Raw genomic sequence first — 18782 nt, forward strand, 5'->3', positions numbered from 1 at the left:
TGTAAATAAGCTCTTATTTAAAAACTTAAAATAAGTTTTGTAATTTTTCAATGTAAGACAAATTGAAAACTGGTTTTAATAAGAGAAAAAATTATTTTTGAAGACACATGTGAAAATGTGTTTTTAATGCAATTGATCAATCAAATTGTATTAAGTTTAATCTCTAATGAGATTAAAATCCAACAAAATTTAAATGCAAATACAATTCACTTGGCCTATCAGAAACCACTGAGTTTCTATCCCTTCCCCTCTCTTAGTTAAACGATCCTAGAGAGAGAGAGAGAGACCACCATGCAATGATCGGATTAAACAATCTAGCATGTAATCTTTTTCGTATGGCGAACTTGACTAATAAATTTCTTGGTCAGGCTTGGTGCACCTTTTTTTGACTATTGTAAGCATTGAAGCCGATTTCATTTTATAGATAGTTCTAATTTGGTGACGGGATCTGCTCCTCACAAATTCTGCATCTCACAGGTACATTTACCATGCATTGGGAACATCTCCCGTGAGTAATAACTAATAACTAGGGGAGATGTTCCCCATGCATGTGCGTGTGAGACGCCTGTGGGGCGCAAGATGTGAAGAACAGATCCGGTTCATTTTCTTCCTACTGTGGCAAGATTCTTGAGAGCGTTGATACTAATCAGGCCTGACCAAGATATAATGGGCATGTAAAATAGCAACATCTCTCGGCCAAAATGCAGCCAGAAAGTGTTGATATATCAAGATTTATCAAACATCAGCTTCAATGGGCAGCATTAGATGATGTCTCCTTGCTTCCAGATGCAATTGCTACACACAATGGGTTTCGGTGGCTTTTGATTTTGCATCTATCTGCACCTGATTATTACTGCTAGGCTGTATTTGCTTTTGCAAGTGAAAGCATTTATCTTTAGGAAAAATATAGACAGGCCCAAGGCCCAATGTAGATTTTTAAATTTTACTACAGACCTATAAACATTCAAAATGTCAATGCCGGTCGTATGTGAATTGACATTAATTCCAAGCACATTTGTCGAGCCTAAAAATTATGACCTTAACTGAACCGTCACTCTCCCTTTATCTTTTCAATGAACCGCGACCAATAAACCAAAGTTCCCCAGCCGTGCTAAACAATGGATTGGATTTAAACGTGGACGTGGGTGACCGTCTGACTGATATAAAAGGGTAAAATTGGGTATTAAGAGATTATTAACAGTGGGGAGGTTTAAGTTCTTTTACCCTTTAAAAAAAGTGTGAACAAAGGGGGAAAATGAACAGGTGTAGCAAATCAAGATATCGAGAATACAAAAAGAAAATGTAAGGACACGTGTTATAAAGAAAACGAAACATGTGAAGCAAATTAAAATTAAACAGAACCCCATTGTATCCAATTTATTCAAAGAGAGTCACACAACAACAGACGATCGAACAAAACAAAACACAACAGACGACTACAGAGTACAGACGCAAGGATATATCCTCTGATGGCAGATGGCAATTGAAAAACACAAAATATCATCCTGATTCCTGAATAAAGTTCACTTATTAGAAGCCACTCAAGCGCAACTCCAGACCAGTCGATCATCATCACCACTCTAAGTCTCTAATTCTGATTGGTTAATTAGAACCTCATCAGGTGGAAACAGGTAGAATTGGTTCATGGAGAGGCCTAACATGCACACCGATTGAATTCAGAAACGAACCAGACGTTCCATGGAATCCAACGATCATGCCACTGGCAGCCTGATAAGTGAAGGATCGTCTGGCTTTTCCAAAACCAAAGGGTCCGTAACTTCTTCTGTTTGTTTCAATTTCAAGTGTGTGAACAACCTTGAACCCTGGAAGCCATACAAAGGTACCATAGGTCACATGGATTGCCGTGATAAACTCGTCCGGGTAATCAAGATCTATCTGCATGATTGTAGGCAGTGAAACAAAGGATTAAAATACCGTATTGTATAAAATAATTTAGATATGATTTAAATGCGGATACAGATATGCTATGCTTAGGAAACACATGGATACATTCAAAAAATATGAAAATGCTTGGATATGGTAGGGAAATGTATACAAATTTCATAAATATTTTATTAGCAATAATTTTAATGTCAAAATAACTATAAATACATAGTAATTATATATTTTAATGATATATATGAAAAAATATATTATAATCAATATAACAGGATGCACAAATAATATATAATTTTATCAATGATGCATCAATCAAGAGTCAAAAGACATATTATATTATGGATTTTTACAAATTAATACTTGTGAAAAGCCATTATTGTTTTATTTTCTATTAAATTCTAAGGCAAAATCATATGCAACTATTATATCTATTATTTCTATCTTATTATTTTTTATTTCTAACATTAACAAAAAATTAATTCTCAAATGTTTGGTAAATAATATTTTCATTTTTATAAACAATAAATATTTTATTATAAAATGTAAATTAAAATAACAATTAATAATTTATAAAAATAAATAATCTTAACTTAAAATATATCAAACCTATTAAAATTTTTTAAGATGCATATCATATGAAAATTCATAAATTTTAATTACTAAAACAATTATTCCAGTATTAATATTTTTATTTTGATAATTTTTCTAAATAAAAAAAATATTTTTTATATAAATGTAGACTAGTCAATTTAATAGATTCAATTTCTAAAATCTATTATATTCTCAGATATCTTGTAAGCAATATTTTTATCTTTGTAAAAAATAAATACAATGTTATTTAATGTAAATTAAAATATTAATTAATAATTTATAAAAACTTTAAGATACATAACATGTGCAAATTTATAAATTTTAAGTATTAAATATTTTATTATTATTTTTTATTTGTATAATTTTTTTGAAATTAAAAAATCATCTTTAATATACATGTATATTTGATAAATTATTTATTCTATCGATTTATAAAATACTAATTTTAAATATTATTTTCTTTTAATTTGTAGTTGGATTTATTGAATATAAGTGTATGCTTGATTGCATGCAGACATTAATATTAATAAAAGTTAATTTATTTCAGCTATTGTCATGAAGTAAAGATGGCATAGTGGCTAAATACGTATGCACTCTACAGTGTTGTTGTGCTAAACGACTTGGGTTCCAACCAAGCTAGGTTTTCTGATATTTAAATCCTTGGGTTATAGTTCTTGTGTATGGTTTGCAGCAGGGCGGAACCAAGATTTGTTTTCTATTTTTTAGGGGGTAAAAGCTAATAAACAACATTGGCGATGCAATCTGGATAGCCCAAACCATCCCCAACTTGACCTAAGATTTTGCATAAGTTGGGCCTAAACTCAGGTTGGGCTTGGGTTGAAGTCTAAGGTGGCCCTAACCTGGCCTAGCCCACCCAACTTGATCCCTCCTAAATAAATACATACATACGCACATACATATATATGAACATTTTTATCTATATAAAATTATCATTTGCCATTATGTGTGTACATACATATATGTGTTATGTATCGATTAATTAACTAGTTTAATTTAGTGATGGGGAACAAAAATGCCTTAAATATATAATTCAATGAGGAAAAATTGGAGATAATACCTTAATGCGGGACTTATAAAGGGATTTAAATTAATTAAATAATAATATTTAAATTACATTTTATGCCCTCACAATAAAATGGGGCGATATTTCAAAAAGATGGTTACTATATAAAATCAAATACGTGGCCCTACCTTAAATTAAATTAAATGAACTGACAACTTGGCAGGGCCACATATATAAATCAAAGGCCTTGATTTTGTGTTTTAGCCTTGTGCTACGACACTGACTAGCAAAAGTTTAATTGATTGTGCTCTCAGTTGAAGAAATGAGCTGTGTCTTATCGTAGATTTAATTTTGAAGGCCCATAGACCTGAGATTGGATTCTTAAACTGCACTACTCTGGTCCATGACAAACAGATAAGGGTTTGTGCTTAGAAAAATTGTCTCAGTTCAAAACTTCCATTTATATAAATATTTTTTTTCATGTAATTAATTTCCATGCACTCTTGTACATGTAACTGGATTAGTGCCCGGATTATAACAAAAAAAGAAAAAGAAAAATCTGTTGCTCACCTCACTGTGTATAATAGGCTATGTAACTAATTATGAGTACACATGGGTGTCCAAGTATTCCATACAACCTGCTCACCACTCTCCCATGTGGACCTGTTTATGAACCGGACTTCGGGCCCAACTTTACATTGTCTTGAGTTCGGACTTTGGACCGAACCTATTAAAATTTTGACAAAAGTCAAACATGTGCCCGACCCATGAAGAGGTCTGTGTGTATGGAACATTGGCCTTGCGTGTTCACTTGTGATATTGGTTATGTAGCTTATTATGCACAGGGTGTTGAATAGATCCTGCGTGGACTACAAGAGCACTATTCTAAAAAAAATAGAAAACTACAAAAACCTCCCTATAGATCTGATAAAGAAAATGTGTAAATATCTCAATAACAGAAATATTAAATTTATAAAAATATATACCCTTACATTTAAGGCATTATCATAGAATTTATGAAAATAACCTTATTATCGTTAAGAACAAATTTGTTTTTTCTTTTTTGAGAAATTTTAATAAATACAAATATGAACAAATTTGATCAAGGGCAAATCTAATATCTTAAAATTTTAAAGAGGTATTTAGATGCTTTCTTTTAATAATACAAGGGAGGTTTTCTTTTTTCAAGAGAAATAGAATATAGAGAGAAGCATGAAAATTTTAGTGTTGAGTAGTTAAGTGGGCTAACCTCGGATCGTGTGCCACCACCCCCTCCGTGCCTCCCAGGACAGAATGATCTGCCTTCATCATCTCCGTACTCGACCGCAATGGAATCAATTACCCATCCATGCGATATAATCAACCGCTTTACGGTTGAATGGGATCCGTCGTCCCACTCTCCCCCGCCACGGCCACCCCAAGGCCCGTCTGATATGATGTTGCCGTTCGGTTCCATCATGACTACCACTCATACACACTAACATTAATCCATGAAAGTTTGCATTTTAGGTATCCATCCAGAAATCAGAAATGAAACACATATAAATAAATGAAAGCCGATAACTTGCTAATCAATGATATCAATGATTTTGTCTGCCTTCGGAGTCTGAATCCCCTGTCAATAAAAAGTGTTCCAACACCCTCCCAACACTTTATGATAGGCCTCAACAATACCATAGTAAGATGTGTAGTGTCTAATCATGTTGGATATTGGAACGTATTTTATTGACAGGTGATCCCAACTCCTGCTTTTTTATTTTATTTTTTTCTGATCTCCTGCTTTTACAGTTTTGGGGCGCATTCTGTGAGTACATGTCCATTTCCACTTGAATTGCAACTGGGTACCCATGGGGCTCCTGTCAAAGCTCAAGACTTCAAGAGCCAGAGTCAACCACTCTCGGCACTTAACAATTGTCACCCACGATAAAGCTGGCCCTCTTGCCTTCATATTACTTAATTGTGTGGTCGGTTGGCTGGTTAGCCTTTGTATTAATGCAAAAGATAACTACGGTTCTTTTCACTGCGTCTTTTCATACAGACTGTCGATTTCTGATAATTTGCCTTTTGATATTTTCTTATTTGATTGGAAAAAAATTTAATTATCAAAAAATTTTGTTCCGAAAAGATACATAAGGTTCATTTTGGACTATTTTTATTTTTTAGAAAGTTTCAAATAGAATTTTTTGATTTTTTCAGCGTATTTTTATGTGAAAAAAAAAAAAAAAAAAAACATCTTAACCAAACGATATTCAAACTACTAAAATCTTAATGCAAAAATTCATATTATCTTTTTGACTGTCAAATCTACTTTCAAAAAAAACTTGACAAAAGGCATCTAATTTGCTAATAGTGCTTCAGCCAGCCTTCAATTACAAAGCCAAGCTTACTTGCTCATCTGCCCACGCTGCAGTGACATGCGTTGTTTGTGGTTAACAAGACCCAAGAAAAAGTATTTACCATCTTGTATTGCTTTGTCTAAGGCTGGAGTTCTGCTTATGTGTACAATTATTTGTGAGAAATCTATGGTGAATATGGACACGTGGCATGATGGCAATAGCAAATGATATTGGAGATATTACTTATTAGGATTGGTTTTGGTTCACAAGTGGGCTTCATTAGTGTTATGGATTTAATTAGTAGAATTTAATGATAAGAAATGAATAAATCTTAAATTTAGAATTAAGTGACAAAATGAGAGTGAATACCAATGTTTTAAAAACTGAACCATTTTTGCCTTCGAGTCGTGGGTCACCAGTTCGACCAGCTAGGTCAAACAGTTCAAACCATGCCAAGTCAGCACATATATGTATTTAAATATGTATGTATATGTATGTATGTATATATATATATATGCATGTGTATAAATATGTTTCAGATATGTTATATTTATTATTCTATATTTAATTTATGTTTTTAATTCAGCTTTTTATTTGTATTTATCAAAAATATAAAAAATTGCAATTTGAGGCCAAAAGGGGGGTTTTTCGTGAAAATAACAGGGCTTGGAACACATAGATCTCAAAAAGTTACCCAAAATAAAAAAAAAAATACTCCAATCGGACACCGAAGTGCAAAGTTGTGGCCTCTGAAAGTTTGCATGCATTGAGTGTGCAACCCACGACCCAATCACCGGGTTGAACGGGTCAATAGTCGAACTAGCCGAGTCAAATGCTTCTTAACTAAGCCAATGGTTTTTTATTGTCTGACGGGTCTTGACTGAATTGGACCTAGAATCCTTACCGGGTGACGGTTCAAACAATTCAACCGGTTGGGTCAACAAAAAGTTGAAAACATTGGTGAATACCTTAAATATAGGACTTAATATGAAAACAGTTTTATTTTTTGTTGGATTTTAAATTTTATGTTCCACATTCGTCATTAATGTGCCCCAAATTTTCTTCGTTTTCTATATTTTTTGTATTTTATCTATTTTTGAATTATTATTGTTTATGGCATCTTGGGTTGGCCCATTTGACCCAAAAGGTTTAACTTCTTACCACCACCTATATGAAAAAAAATGGTTTTGCTTTTGGGTTGATCTTACAAATTTTAGCTTTCATACTATGAAAATTTTTTGCATGTATTTAATTAGTTGAATTTAGTGATGGGGAATAACAATGCCTTAAATATATGATTCAATGAGGAAGAATGTTGATTATTACCTTTATTGTGGACCTTAATGAGAGGGAATTGAATTAACTAAACAGTAGTACTCAAATTACAACTTCTGTCCTCACAATAAAGAGTGACCATATTTCAAATGAAAGGGTATTTTAGTCAAGAAAAACTCCAATAATATAACATCCTATTCATACTTTTTATAGTAATATAGATGTCTAAAATATGTATGTATGCACCTATTAATGAAATTTATACTTATGAAGTGGCCAATCAAATGGTATTCATGATCACTATTTTCAAAACCAGACCAAACCAGATGGCCGGAACAGAAAAACCAATTCCTCCAAAACCGTTGATTTTGGTCAGCAAACCGCTGAACCAGCTGATTAATCATTCGAACCGTTTGAACGGTTTTTGACCGTTTTTCAAATTTTTTATGTTTTTTTATCAGAATGGGCTGGCCATTCGAGTCGAACGATTGAACAGTTCGAACCAGTAACCAGACCCCTGACCGAGTCAGTCACCAGTTCGTTTTTAAAAACCATGTTCATGACAACTCACAAGGGTGCTTTGATTGGTCAAAGCTCTCCCAAAATCATGTGTTTTTACTATCATACATTCTTCCTTCAACAAAAGTATAATCACAAAATTCTTTAAACCCAACCTACCCATCCAAGCCCAGCCTAACCCAACCTGAACCCGAACTCAACCCAAGTTGTGCTGAATTAACCTCAAGTTGGGTCTAGATTAATAAATTCAGGCTTAACTTCGAGTTAAGTCAGGTTTGAACTATATCTTAAGGTTGGGCCTGGGTTGACTCCCAACCCAACCCAAACTATGCGATATCAATACAACTAAGCAACTAACATGGAAAGAACATACTATCTACCAAGAGACCTGGTTTCTTTTACAATTTTTTATTACAAAAAATTTAACTGGAAAATATGATAATAATGTAACAACCAAGATCTCTTAGCTAAGGGGTGTACTGTTTTCAAAGCCGAGAAATCCAATCACAAGAGGGAGATGCAGGCAAAGTGGACTAACCTGAGTTCTTGTGCCTCCATCACCACCGTGCTTGCCAGGCCAAAATGATCTGTTTCTGCCTACATCATCTCCGTATTCGACCTCAATGGCGTCTATTATCCATCCATGCGATATTATGAATTGCTTTTCATGGGCCGGGGCCCGAGCCCGAAATTTAGTCTATATTGTTATTAATGCTGAAGTGGCTAAATAGAGAGAAACTATAAAGAAAAGAATAAAAAATATATATATTGAATTATAAATATATATTTCAATAAATATTATATTATTTATATATTTTATATAATATATAAAATACATATTATATATTTTATAAAATATGTAGTGTTGAATCGAGTGAGGCTTTTTGACAAATTCCAAACCCGACCCGAAACCTAGTCGAGCTTACTGTGTTGGGCCCGAGGTCAGGCCCGCGAGCTTAATTACATGACCAAGATCAACCAGTGTGCAGGCCGGGCCATCGGACTACCCGGCCCATGAACAGGTCTACTCCCCATCATAGACTGCGGCCCTGTTTGAAAGAAAAAAAAATGGTACTTATTTTTATAAGTACTTGAAAGAAGTATTAGGATCATATATTAAGTGGAAAAAAGCACGATAAATAAATCAGATATAAGTGATTATTTAAAAAAAATACTTAACAAATAAGCATGTTGAAAATGGTTTTTTAAGCATTTATTCAAGAAATCTGAAACAGTCCAATCCCTTAAAAAAATCATAATGATCAAACTACCCTCACAGATGGAAAAAAAACCCTTTTCTTCTCTATTCATTCAGTTCAAATAGGACAGCAGTGGCAAAATCATCAAACATTACCAACTACTACTCATACACATACACATTACTCAACCCAGAAATCAACTAAAGGAAGCCGAGAACCTACTAATTAGTGCTACCAATGACTTATTATTTTTCTTTTGAATAACTACGTTGGTGTTTGGTATATCTTTTCAGCGCTGATTTTCAGTTTATGGGAAGTTAAAAAAGACCGAAAAAATCAAAGACAAAATTAGCAAGCTTCAAATGAAATGTCATATCATTTGAAGGTATTACTGAATCAACGTGAGTGAATGTATCATTTTACTGTTATGTAAAGATGATGATTACGGACGGACATATCTATTTTTGAATGTATGATTTCTCATGTTTAAATGTCTCATTCGAATGTTCCCCTTGTTAAATTTATATACTAGAAGTTAGAAAAAACACCCATTCCTTGCTTCTGCGTCAAAAAGTAAAACTTATCCCATTCCTAAAGTGGCGTCCACCAAAAGTAGCGATTGGAAAAGCAAATCATTATCCACCAAACCCCAAATTACCCAATACCCACCCCCTCTCTTGTCTCTCCCTCTCACTCTCTCTCTCTGGTTGCAGACGGTAGTGACTTTGCGACGGGTTCCAGCCAAGCATAAGAAAAAGATGCTATCTCCGAACCCTTTTTGCGTTATTCTTCTTTGCTACCAGCCCCACCAGCAGCAGCAGCACCGATGATGCCGGCGCCACCACCACTACCACCACCAACGGCAATTATATTCGCAATATCCAGGTAAGGAATATCATTCCATCCATAAACAACATTGAGCAAAGCAAGAATAGCAGAATCAAAAGCAAAATTGTCAGCAGACTGCAACTGCCGCCAACAGTTATTCCAGAAAACGACGAATCCCTGTTCCGCATCGCCACCCGAGTAAACCGAAACCCATTACCCACTGGAGCAACAAAGAAATTAGCGTTTATGTCCTGACTACTTCGGATCTCCCATTCGCTCCACTATGGGAGCGCTTCTTTCTTCCAAATCAAACCCAACAACAGAACAATAGAACGAAGCTCTTCAACATCTACATCTACGCCGACCCATCTTCTCACTACGACCAACCATTCTCTGGCGTCTTCTCCGGGCGCACCATCTCCTCCAAACTCACCCAACCGTTTACCCCATCTCTTGTCTCCGCGGCTCGTCGCCTCCTCGCTCTCGCTCTTCTGGACGACCCCTCCAACGCCATGTTCTCTCTCCTCTCCCCCTCCTGCATCCCCCTCCGTTCCTTTGGCTTCACATACAGAACCTTCATTGGATCCGATAAGAGCTTCATCGAGATCCTTAAAGACGAACCAGGCAGCTCCGACCGATACGCTGCGCATGGACCGGACGCGGTGCTCCCCGAAGTACCGTTCGAAAGTTTCCGTATAGGATCACAGTTCTTCATCTTGACACACCAGCAAGCCAGGCTTGTGGTTGACAGGCGTCTCTGGTCTAAGTTCAAGCTGCCATGCGTGCAGTGGAACACGTGTTACCCCGAGGAAAACTATTTCCCTACCTTACTCGGCATCCTGGACCCACGTGGGTGCGTGCCAGCAACTTTAACTCACGTGACGATGGCAACTCGACTGCAAACTTCTGAGGTTTCGCCGGAGCTGATCCTCTCGCTCAAACAAGGTAGGCCCAGATACGGTGACGATGGCAACTCGACTGCCAATGGCTCCGACTCGTCCGTGTGAAACGGCATGACCATGGTGAGCCAGTCAATTATTATTATTCTTATAATAATAATAATAATAATTACTATTGTTCTTAAACGTAAGGGGTTATACAAGACGAGGGTAGCACGACTCCACAAATCACTGCAACAAATAAATACAAAATGCCAACCCAAGATTCAGGGCGACACAATTATCGTTCGACAATTGGACTTCATGAGCATGGTGAGCCAGTCAATTCATAGCCTAATTTGCTTCTCGAAAAATATGTTTGTAGATAATCCCCTTTTTGCACTTTTCCTTGAGCTCCTAATAGTCTTGAATGACACTCCTTAGGTTTTACATGCACGAACTAGACTTGTTAGGATAAGATATCACTAGTTTGGAGTCACCATCAATTATGAGAGGAAAATTTGTGAAATTTAAGACCAAATTATGAGTTTCTCAAGCACTTTAAGCTTTAACCCTATTAATAGAGGTAAAACCTAATTTATAAGCTTTAATATCCAAAACTGCACCCAAACAATTCCTAGCAAGAGCCGCAATTGTGCATATACCATCCTACATCTGAGATGCATCAAAATTAATTTTAATCACACCAAAATCAGGGGGATCCCATCTTATAAAATTATAGTCTTTGGTTAAGCTTTCACCATTAGACTTATTTGAACACTCTTGAAATTACATAAGCAAGTCTAGGACATTATCAATGACCTTAAAATGAGGAGTCAAAAGATTCTTAAAAACCTTCAACTTTCTACTCTTCCACAGATGCCATAACAGGAAAACACATTCTTTCTTTTGCCAATCCTCCTTAAGCAATAAATTCTTTGTAAGGTCTAGTCACCAATCTTTTATGGACCTATCTTGATCATCAAGCCCTTGAATAATTAGAGGATAATTCCCCAACAATTCTTAACAACAAAGCATTTCCTATAAATATGATCCACATCCTCATCTTCACCACAAACATCACAACCACCATTAATGTTGAAACCTTTCCGCCTAAGAAGAGCCTTAGAGGGAAATCGATTGTTCAACAAGAGGAACATAAACACTTGAATTTTAAGTGGGCACTTAAGCTTCCAAATATTTCTATTCCAATTAAACTTATTTATTGATTTTGAAATTCTATCACATTTCAATCTATAAGTAGAATTTGATGAAAATTTGCCATTAACATTAAACCACCACACCAATTCATTCACTTCAGACTCTAATGGGATGAAAATAGTATCAATCTTCATCCAAATATCATAAGGAACAAGATTACATATTTTCTCTCTATTCCAAATTTTTCTATCTTAATCATTCACATCACTCACTAAGAGTCATTCATTATCAATGTTTCCGAACCAAATCAGCAATAGCTTTGTCTCCAATCCATCTATCTCTCAAAAAATTTATTGATTTACCATTACCAATTATCCAGCCCAAACCCTTCATAAGAATTTCTCTAGCCCGAGGATTCCTCTTTAAGCCCACGAGATACATTTCTTAATTTTAATTATAATTATTGTTAAAATGAATAAAAATCAACCCGTGTATTACACGGTCCGGGCCTACATGGTTCAATTGTTTTGTTTCAAAACCCGTTTTCACCATCTTCTTCACCCACACGTTAAAACGGGTCCTACGACAACCGAGTTCATTTTTCTATTCATTCACTTTGCTTTTCGGGTCTTTTTTATTTTTTTGGATTCTTAACTTCTAATGAATCAGTTTGAGTGTCAGAAATAATTTCTTGTCGATTTTAACACACAGAAACATTATATTTTGAAGAAATCGTACCTGATTTATTCTCGGTGCAACTTTAACGCCAGAACTGAGTTTGAACAAAATTTAACGCCAAAACGCACCTGAAGAAACAAACATGTAATGTTACTGCTAAACCGAAAACGAAGCTGAAAAAGAATATTAATCCAAACGAAAAAAATTAAAGAAAAAACCTGGAAGTGAATTTGAATAAGGAGAAGAAAACCTCTGCCAAAGTATTCTCAAACAAACTCTGCAACAAAAAGATAATTTGTTTGAGAGTTGGAACTAGGAGAGAAAAAACAAAACTTGAAGAAAAGAGAGAGAGAGAGAGAAGAGGATCTCAGACATTTGGAACTATCTCTGCAACTAACTATCTGGAACCATCTCTTCATCTATCTCAGATATATACAGATATATAGATATATACATCTGTGTAAACAAAGAGATAAACGAAATGAAGAATTGGTTCCTTTTGGATAACACCACAGTGACCGTTCTTGGGAATTCCAACAGTGGTCAGTGGCGCATCTATCTTTACTTCAGCAAAAGATATTTTCGTTGATTCCCTCCCTACCAGCTCTATTCAACTTGTCATTGGAAAAGAAAACTTGTTGATGGAGGTCTGCTCGTTTTTCTTTTTGAAAAGGAAATTGCAATGTATTCCCTGTTCATCAACCTTTCCGGTTCCCATGAAATCCAATCCAATATGAGTCCCTTGCACCTCTTCATTTACACCTGTATTCGTCGGATATTGGTAGAACCTGACCCAATCCTCACGGATGAAGCAGCTCCAATCTAATTCAATAAATACTTTGGACCTAAGTCTAGAGTGATTCAAGTCAATGTTTTATTGGTCTAACCAATGTGAAGGATGGCAGCACTTTAATAGATACTCTATAATACTTTTGAATTGTAATTATCTATTAATGCCCCGTTCGTTTTTTGGTGAGTCACTGTTTTATAAGAAAGATTTATTGGGCAAGTGCATTTGCCTATGTTCTTTTATTTCTTATATAAATAAGGCAATGATCATCTTAGTCATAAAAAATCCATTATTAAAAGGGGAATTTTTGTCCCATCCAAATATTGGCAACTTTCTCCTATATGAGAAAGTTAATTTACCCACCTCTACCCACCTAGGAGATGGGTATCACTTACTCAGAAAATAAACTTTCTCGGGTAAGTGATACCCAGGAAAATAAACTTTCACTGGTCCCCACATAAATCTGAAAAATGAATAAGGGTTTCTTGGTCAATGGGAATTAAAATCTCATTGCCAACTTTCACCCATCTCAAAATCCAAAAAAAAAGAACGTCCCCTAAATATATTTATACTAACGTATGGGTCCTTACAAAATGACCGGGAAGGTAATGATATTATAAGAGAAATAATAATGTCTTTTCTAAAAAAGTATTGATAAAGCAAACCATATAAAATAGTATGTCATTTGAAATTTTTCAAAAAGAGAATAAATTTTAGGGAGAATGACCGATCAGCCCAGGGTCAGAATTTGTAGGCTCAAAGTACGGTTGGGGTAAGTGCTAGCTCAAAATTGATACCGATTCACAGGTGGGCATTGATGCATAGAGTGTGGATTATTGACCTTTTGAATGTTTATAGCTCTGCAGTGGAAATCAGAAATCTACTTTGGGCAAATCCTTATTTCTCCATAAATTTTATTTTATGCTTTATGAAGAGGAAGTGCAAAACTGCAACACAGATTTTTATATTAATTATGAATATAAATGTTATAAGATACACTGTGGGTGATCATTATTAGCCCAATCTGGAAACCTGGGCCCAGCCCAGTTGGCATATTTTCGAGGTTGAACCAGTTTTTTGTGCTTTGAACCAACCCAGTGTAGGCTTGCATTAAACCCTGTAATTTGTGGGTTGGACCTGGTCCAATGCTTCAAGTCCAATCTCGACCAATATTTTGTGTTTAGGTAAATAAACAAATATTTGGGGAAAAAGAACTTGAGGTTAAACCATCATCAAAATATCTTTTTAAAAGTCATTTAACTAATTGTGTATTCAAAGTGGTTGGTTACAAGAATGCAACCAATATTGTAAGAAATAATATCCCCTTTTCAATTGGGTTTTCTCAAAAAAAAGATAAATCACTGACAATATTGTGTTAGTAAAGGAAATCCTACATCAAATTAAATCACAAAAAAAAAAAGGAAAGGGTATATAGCCCTAAAATTGGACATTTGAAAAGCTTTTAACCATATGGGATGGAGATTCCTTATGAGGTACTAAAGCATGTGAATTTTCCCATGAAACGGTGCAATCTAATTCTTCAATGCATCACCACCTCAGCAGTTTAGTAAAGATTGGAGGGAAGGTTGAGACAAGGTGATCCCCTCTCCTCGTACCTCTTCATTATTGAGATGGAGGTTTTAACATGATTACTCTTACATGCCTTTGCGATTCACTTGCTCCAAGGTATCAAGTTCACAAGGGAGAGAGCCCCCAAATCACCCATCTACTATTTATAGATCACTGTATTCTCTTTTGCAAAGAAGAGCCATTCCAAATCAAAGATCTTAATAGAATATTACAAAACTTTGAGTCACTCTCAGGCCAAGAAATAAACACACATAAGTCCTCTATCGGCTTTAGTGCCAATGTTCGTCGGCATCACAGAAAGAGTATTAGCCAACTGCTGAAGGTAAAGCAACCTTTGTGGGGCACAAAATATATGGGGATTAGAATTTGCTTGATGGAAAAAAATGCGGAATCCCACAAAGAACTAAAGGACAAAATAATAAACAGACTCAAGGCGTGGAGTATATGTCTTCTCTCACAAGCTGACCGCACCCACACTTTCAATTGATCCCTTTGTACCAAATAACAGCAACAATCTTATCTAAAAGCATACTCCATTGCATAATAAAAATATGAGACTTCTGTGCAAATCTTTCCAAAAAAATGCTCAAGATATACAATCCCTTGGAAGAGATTTTGCTCACCTACACCATGTGGGAGGCCTAGGGCTCCGTAATAATGTCTTCATGAACAAGTAAACAAATTTGGAGATTACTGGTAGGAATGAAAATTTTTCCCATTCTGACGGGAATCCGATGGAGTAGGGGATGGGAATTGTTTTGGTGGGGCGAAGATGTGATAAGGATTAATAGGAATCTCTGATCGGGGTCGGGGTTGGGGATGGGGATTGAGGTCCTCGCCCCATCCAAACATGTGTGTTATTTATATTAAATAATATATTATATTATTTTTATATATCAAAACATATTTAAAACATTATTTATAATTAAATTTTTTTATTTATTTTAAATAAATTTATTTTTCAAGAAAATACTGTTATTTAAAAAAATTCAAGGATTCAGGTCCCCGCAAAGAATCCATCCCCATTAGGGATCGGGGATGGAGGACAAATTTTATCTCCAACGGAAATTGAAATTAATTTCAGAATCAGGGTTGGAGACGAAAAATATGATCCCAGCCCCAAACCTGCCCCACTGCCATTCCTAATCACTAGCCTTCCCCAATAGCATATGGAGCTCTCAAATGAAGTCAAAATACTACCCAAAGACTAGCCCAATTGCTCCCGAGAAAAATGGAAAAATATCTCCATGGTAGAGACAAGCCAAAACACTATTACATGAAATGAAACCAAGTATTATATGGCTCTTAAAAGATAGTACAAACATCTCAGTTTTTTGGGGACCCATGGATCCCAACATTAAGTGGAAGAATTCCAGTCCCCAATCCCAACCAACACAGATACTTGATATCAAAGTCGGTGAATTGCTGGAGCCAAATAGTTCATGGGACATGGACAAATTGCAACAATTTTTGGACCCGAATTCAATACCTCATGCTCTTGAGCTCAGTCCAAACACAGAATTAGTTGCTGACACTCCAATTTGGAAAGAAAAGCTTCAGGTGAGCATGCAGTCAGTTCAACATACCAATGGTTTTGCTTCATTACAAATTGATGGATCTTGCAATTCAGGATGCGCTTTCATCCTCCAAGGAGTGCAAGGCAGCCAAGCTATTCGTGAAGGAAAGCCCAACAGAGCCATCAACCCATATGATGCAGAACTAAAGGCACTAATAGCTGGTTTGGAAGAAGCTTCAAGCCTTCAACACAGAATATGGATAGACTTACCTTATATGGCGACTGTAAGCAATTATTATCTTTCATAGAGAATCAATGCTACAAAGTGGATGGTGCATCTACCAATCGAAGATCAAGGGGGTGTTAAGGAATTTTAAGCAAATATTTTTTGTTTTTTAAATAGAAACTACAACCAGGCGATTCATGTTTTAGCATATATATATATATATATATATTTGTGTGTGTGTGTGATCAGATCCGAATATTCAAAATGGGGATATCCGAATCTAATAATATTGGGTCAAATCATGATCTGATCTATTTTCACTCCTATATCATCTGTATGTGCAATGTTTTAATCCGTCATCGATCCAATTGATTAAACCGTTCAAATCATCACCCAACCAAGATTTCAAGTCTGAATTTGATAAAACTTGAAAAATGATAAAAAACTGTTTGACTTTATCAAAACCATCCAAATTAAATGATTGGATCATTGACCCATTTGAAATGAATATATTTACCTTTACCTTTGCAGTAGTGGTTGTATACTAATCTTACTCATCCTAATGTCAGGCCACGTACCACCTTTACCTTTACCTTTACTTGGTGATATAGAACTCAGAAATGAATATATTTTTCGAAAAATAAGCCCAAATTTAGCTTCCTGTCATAAGAGGCTTTTATCGAAAATCCTCCTCACAGGGAACAGAGTACTGAACGAAGTTTGAAAGCCTATAGATGGGAACCTCCCCCTGCAAACTGGATTAAAGTGGTGTTTGGTATCCTGGCAGTTATGAGGCGTTTTCTGTAGGAACTAGGAAACAAAACACCACGCCACACTCAAAACAGCCACAAAACACCTTTAGTGAGACATTCTCTTACCAAAAAGTGTTTTGAGTGAGACACTCTCTGTTGCTGCCACATAAGAATAGTAAAGCCATGTCATCGAACCGTTTGAATAAATGCATGGCTGATGCTTGAAACACGTTTTTGGCGTTTTGAGCGGTGGTGATTTGCATGCTTTTCAAGGCATTTGTGTTTCCTAAAACGGTTCATTCAAATATGATTTTTGACCGTTAAACTTAAAACGTCTACATGGCACCTATGTGTACTCGAAACAGGAACACCGCGCAACGTAGCTGGGCTGCAGTTGGAGGAGGAATAATTTTACGTTCATAATTGGGTGGAACTCGAACCCTAATGGCAGAGTTATGGGAGCTATGGGTGCTCATCAAAGTAGATTTTTGGTTATGTCCATTGCATTTTTACCTGATTTATTTATTAGAAATCGGGAGAGAACAGGTTGGGCACAAATTATAACGCAATAATTGTTTTTGTTTTTTGTTATACATGAACACCATGGAATGCCAGTAGTGATTTCGGTTTTTTTTTTTTTTCTCTTCAAACCGTAACCCTTTTCCACTCCTGTTTCTCGCCCACCTCACCCTCTGCCCCCTGCCGCTCACCATCAAAATCCACCACCGGTGGCTTTCTCTTTCTCTAAACTTATTTTGTCCGTCTTCTTCCACCACGGACACTTCTCTGCATCGCAACCAACTATATCTGTTCATCCAAGTCTATTGCTATCAAATTCCACCACCGGTGGCTTTCTCTTTCTCTAAACCCTATTTTGTCCATCTTCTTCCGCAACAGACACTTCTCCACGTTGCTGCTGCAAATCCAACCAAGTTAACCAACTATATCAGTTCATCCAAGTCTAAGTTGTAAGCTTGATTCTTCCCTCTCTCTCTCTCTCCCCCCGCCCCCTGTTTTGTTCATCTTCATATGCCACAGAAGTGTATCTGCACTGCCGCAGCAAATCCAACGAAGTTGAACCAACTACACCAGTTCATCCGAATCGGAGTTGCAGGCTTGGTCCCGGTCAGTCACCAAGTGCATTTCTCTGGAGATCAGAATGTTCATTTTGTAAACCTAGCCGTGGATCAGAACGTTCGTTTTAGAAAGATGATCAAGCTACCACGTCAAATTTTGTGCTATCTCTGAAAATCGTTTATCATCTTGCTAGTCTGTAGTTGAATTTCTGGAATAAAAAAGGTTTTCCATTTTGCAATTTCATATTTCAAATCTAGAACCACAAACCCTACTTCATTTAGTATCAAACTTTCTGCACGTAAGGATGTAGAAGATTTCCCAGTTCCCACACATGCACACAGAGAGAGAAAATGGTCTACCGGTGATGGAAGTTGACAATGACCGACGACAAAGTACAGGGTGAGGCGGGAGAGAAAGGGGAGAGGAAGAAGATTAGACTGTGA

At 36.0% G+C, this 18782-nt stretch overlaps 2 long non-coding RNA genes and 1 pseudogene across 3 annotated transcripts; 1 reads left to right on the plus strand and 2 right to left on the minus strand.

The window, feature by feature from the left end:
• Positions 1-1345: 1345 nt before the first annotated feature.
• On the minus strand, positions 1346-5149 carry LOC148869696 (uncharacterized). The gene is made up of 2 exons (XR_016106666.1): positions 4764-5149; positions 1346-1896 (listed from the first exon to the last, which is right to left on the minus strand). It is a non-coding gene; the product is annotated as an uncharacterized LOC148869696 (long non-coding RNA).
• A 3033-nt stretch (positions 5150-8182) lies between these two features.
• Positions 8183-12812, minus strand: LOC148869697 (uncharacterized). The gene is made up of 4 exons (XR_016106667.1): positions 12762-12812; positions 12607-12665; positions 12449-12516; positions 8183-8693 (listed from the first exon to the last, which is right to left on the minus strand). It is a non-coding gene; the product is annotated as an uncharacterized LOC148869697 (long non-coding RNA).
• On the plus strand, positions 9567-11007 carry LOC148869698 (glycosyltransferase BC10-like; annotated as a pseudogene). The gene is made up of 2 exons (XR_016106728.1): positions 9567-10616; positions 10763-11007. The product of XR_016106728.1 is annotated as a glycosyltransferase BC10-like (transcript).
• Positions 12813-18782: the final 5970 nt, after the last annotated feature.

Source organism: Nelumbo lutea, chromosome 2 (assembly GCF_056320005.1).
Source record: "Nelumbo lutea isolate HS-2025 chromosome 2, American lotus-T2T, whole genome shotgun sequence".
NCBI lineage: Eukaryota > Viridiplantae > Streptophyta > Magnoliopsida > Proteales > Nelumbonaceae > Nelumbo > Nelumbo lutea.